The following is a 4,788-nucleotide window of genomic DNA, read 5'->3' as shown; positions in this document are numbered from 1 at the left end:
TGGGGTCGTTGGTGCAAATAATTAGCTTACCATATATCAAGAACTCATGGATCTTTTTAAGAGCCTGGGAATATGCTTCTTTAGGAAATAATAATGTCTATATCTGGTTTCTGTCTCATCAAAAGAACAATTTTCCTTGCATTAACGAAATAGGTGGAATGTTCAAAAGCAGTTGAAGAAGGATGTTTCTTGTTTGAAAACAATTTTTGGCAGGTAGAATGTTTTATTAACTTCAAAATTTTACGAAGGTAACTTACAGAACTTTTACATGAGCATGTTTGTGTTTTCTTTTAAAAAATATTTTATTTATTTATTTGACAGAGATCACAAGTAGGCAGAGAGGCAGGCATGGCAGGGGTGGAGGCTCCCTGCTGAGCAGAGAGCCTGATACGGAGCTCTATCCCAGGACCCTGAGATCATGACCTGAGCCAAAGGCAGAGGCTTAACCCACTGAGCCACCCAGGCACCCCATACATGAGCATGTTTTATTTGTAACAAAATCAATTACCAATATTTCAAACTTTTCAATAAAACCTGTGAAGATTAAAATATAACATTGATTGAAATATGTATATTCAAACTGATTATAAGTTATATTTAATACTGTTTAGACTTACAGATTCTGAAATTTTACTTTTAAATAATAATATCTGACAAGAAACTTCTTGGGTAAATATGTACCTTTCTATTTTCCTGAATTGTTGGGCCAAGATATGCATGAAATTTAAATTCAAAGAAAGTCTTTTATCAGATATTTTTTCTAATTTATAATTTTTTCCTTAGGTGAAGTCCTTTAAAGAGTACATTCTCTCATTTTTAAAGATAGGTTTTAAAATATTAATGTCAGGGCACTTAGGTGGCTAAGGTCATGATCCCAGGGTCCTGGGATCAAGCCCCAAGTTGGGCTCCCTGCTCGGCACGGAGTCTTTTTCTCCCTCTCTCTCTGTCCCTAGCCCACTGCTCATTCCCTCTCTCTCTCTCTCTCAATAAAATATTTAAAATTAAAATAAATAAATATAAATGTCAATGGTAAAACCACTATGTTAGCCTTCTTTTTTTTTTTTTTTTTTTTTTAACTAGGAAGTACTTTAATCATTTTTCTTAGGGGGGAAAAAAAATCCAGACACTAACAGTCCACAACATTTCCACAATGAAGTACTGGCTGAGAAAGGTTTCCAAAGAACTGGGTTCTTTGGAGTCTTAGGGAGAAAAGTTGGTACACTGCTTCACTATAGATGGATGGCATAGGTCATAAATGGGAGACTTCTGGCTACAGAGCCAATCAGAACCCAGGGGAATGACACTTCTTTCTGTACAGTTTATTTTCCTTCCTGTCTCCCCATCCCTCAGAAATGCCACCATATAAAGCCTAGTAGCTTAGGTTAGCTTAGGTTGCAGTCTTCCCCTTGGAAAAGAAAGGGGGTGAAGAGAAAGCAAGATCACTCCTGAGTCTCCATGCTTTCCTCCTCTTCTCCTTGAGTTGGTTCTTCTCCTCCTCTTCCTCCCCTTCCTTCTTCTCTGGTCATTTCTTATAAGCCTTTTCTGAAGGTGTCACTATTACTCCATTCCAGGTAGATATTTCAGAAGCAAGATGGTTGGCTTCACTCTCCTGGCCAAGAATCTTCTGAAAACCACAATGTGAGACAATTTGGACCAGAGCCTGAGCTGTGTAAAACATCATGTCCTGTTGTTCCAGAGTCAAGACTGTGTGTACTCTGAAGCTGCCACTCCTACAGGGGTCAGTGATACCCACCGACCCTGGCAGGAACAGTCTTGCAGCCAGAATCTGTTAAGCAATACCTGTATGCCATGTTTAGGGCCAAAGGCTCTCTGGTGGGATTGTTCATCAGAGCATAGTGCCTGAGTGTGTGTGAGGGGCTCAAAGCCAGGAAAACGAATTCTTAGCTCTTTTAGCAGTCTGATAAGAACTTCAACTGTGGACTGAGAAGTGTTTTCCTCAAACCAACCAACATGTCTGATGGCTGCTAAGTCACTCTGCAACACCTTGATATCCAAATGGAGTTCTGGGTCCAGTTTTCAAAGACTAGGTGGCACTGTTGCAATGAAAATATTCCCATAGCATCAGAAGAACTGATCTCAAAGCCAGTTTCATTGATCAGCGTGGTCAAAACTTCGGAAGGATCCTGTGCTCTTAGGCTTTCCCTAGGGCAGCACCAGCTTCCAATGTTGGCAGAATCTTTAGGATTACAACCAAGTCAGCCACAATGTGTTCTGTAGTCATTGTTCCCTTTTTATATGATCACCCCTGCCTGACTTCTTCAATTTGTACTCTAAATGTCCTTGAAGCCACAATCAAATTGTCAATCACACTGTTTACTCTCATTACCAGAGAAAGGATGGAGGCCTGTTGAGCAGAATTAGGAGCAAGGTCCTGATTCCTCTTCAGCAATATCTTGCTGAAAGAAGTTTCAGCAGGCATTGGCTTGGTCCGGGAAAGGCCACTTCACACAAATAGAAATAAAACAGAACATGTGGCACAAAGAGCCTGAACCCTTCTCCTGGGCCTCCTAAGGAACCAAAGCTCCTGCTGCGACCATGGCCTCTGTCACCCTTAAAACCCAAACAATGGAGGCCACAACAACCGCCCCTCTCCTTATAGGAGCCGACACTCAAAACCACCATGTTATCTTAAACTCAACTAAGGAATGCATAACTAATAGTGTGTACGTATCTCAAAGATGGTTTGGCTAGAAAAGGCTTCCTAGGTAGTAGGGTCTTAACTGGTGTTGGAAGAGTTAAAGAAGGGAATTACACAAAAAAACAACCCTGATATTTTCATTTTGTGGACAGCTAGGTCTTAAGTGACCTAAAGGAGGAAGCCTCAGACTGTATAAACAATTATGGACCAATTTCTGTAGAGAAATAAAATGCAAATAACAATATCTTTAGAAAGCAAGAAAAGGCTTTATCTGGTTTCAATTTTATTTTACTAAACTTATTTCTGTCTCTCAAGTGGAACATATCTGGGAGAAAATAAGTCATTGTCCTACTTACTATATAACTCCTTATCTAATCAAAGTCATAATATTTTTGGCAAAGGATGCTGACAAGGCTTTTGAACATTCCATGTTTGTTCCCTTAATAGAGAGCCAATAAATATCTGTTAAATCAAGTTGCTCAGGTAAATGAAGTTTGCTTATTTTTCTTGTAAAGATTATTTACAAAAATCTTCTGAGACAAACACAGATCATTAGTCTCTTCAAAGTTGATTCAGTAAAGTTTTCTATATTTGTCAATAAAAACTTAAAGGACATCAAGAATAAATGAACTCATGAAAATAGCAGTCTTATCTCTGGCTGCTTACTGTCTTGCCTTCAAGTATCTAGGAACTGCAGGATATTCTTCCCATTTACTACATAGTTTATTATATTTATTTATATTACATATTAAAAGTATAATATGTGTTGTCATATAATACTTAATTTTATAGCTCCCTAGATGAAGTTGCTCCTTTTACACTGGATCACCATTAAAACCAAGGATCTATGAGGCGCTAAGTCTACTGTTATCCAGAAGTCAAAGAGGAGTACTTGAACAGCGGTGCCATAGTAGAGAGAAAATGAAAAATGTTGGAATTACATTACTGGGAATTATAGTCAAGGGATACAGTAACACCATGTAACAATTTGTGTTGTTTATAAAGTGCTTCTGATGTATGCAAAATTAAACTGTATAAGTGCTTCCCAATTTTATTTTATGTCATGGCACACAAAAAGTGAAAATATTCTCATGGCACACTGATGTAAACTGAAGGGAATTTGAAGGCATTTAATGGTCCCCAGTGGGAAAAAAAAATAGTATTTTCTTATAGACACACATACACACACACACACACACACACACACACACACACACACACACACACAATCTAATATGTATGAAGGAAGATTAAATTTGGCTGTTGTTGCAATCTGTACCTGCCAGGAGCTCTATCCACTCACTCACTGCCGCCTTCCCTGAGAGCCTTCCCCTACCCTAAACACAGTGCTTTCTGGACTCCCTGACTGTTCTTCCCACATCTCACCAGACCCACTGGACACACTGGGCCGTTAAGCCTATATAGCTGCAGCTATGGCAGGTATTCAGATGGGAGAGCCTCTCATTGGCCTTGCTAATTATAAAGGAGGGTGGCAAATCCATACATATTGCTTGTCTCTGTAGACAATGGGTTTTGTTTGTAGACTTCTTTGATCATGCTCTCTTTAGAAGAGATTTCAGTGAAGTATTTTCGGGTAGCGATAGAAGGCCAGACACTGGGTTCTACCTTGTCTCTAAGGGGAACGAAAGGATCACAAGGTCTTGGAGCACAGCTTAAACCATAAGAAAGTTCTGAATCATTTAATGCCAGAAATTACATTACGTCCTAAATCAACCATTTTTCTGGAGTTCATGGGTTATAACAATGAAGAAGGCTTTGGAGATAATTAAAATATATGATACCTCATAAGATGTCCTCAAACCCTTACACCTCAGTTAAAATGCAGCTGTTACAGTGGGACAACAAAGTTAACAAATTACATGAAGCATGGTTACCTAGAGTCAAACACACCCTCATCCATCCAGATATTCAAAAAAAAAAAAAAAAAATTACAATTTACATATGTAAATATGAGAGAGCAAAACAAACAAAATGAAATAGACTAACAAGCAATGTCAAATTTACTAATGATAAAGTATATATCCTATATTCTGATTTAGTGTGATATCCCTTTTGGTCAGTGGTCTTAGAGCTTGTTTTAGCTTTAACTACACATTGCAATCATTTGG

The 4,788-nt window shown here is 38.5% G+C and overlaps 1 pseudogene; it reads right to left on the bottom strand.

Moving 5' to 3' along the window:
- Positions 1-1,360: 1,360 nt before the first annotated feature.
- LOC116596372 lies at positions 1,361-2,643 on the bottom strand (annotated as a pseudogene).
- Positions 2,644-4,788: the final 2,145 nt, after the last annotated feature.

This window comes from Mustela erminea, chromosome 7 (genome assembly GCF_009829155.1).
Source record: "Mustela erminea isolate mMusErm1 chromosome 7, mMusErm1.Pri, whole genome shotgun sequence".
NCBI lineage: Eukaryota > Metazoa > Chordata > Mammalia > Carnivora > Mustelidae > Mustela > Mustela erminea.
This window is presented reverse-complemented; position numbering and strand designations above follow the sequence as displayed.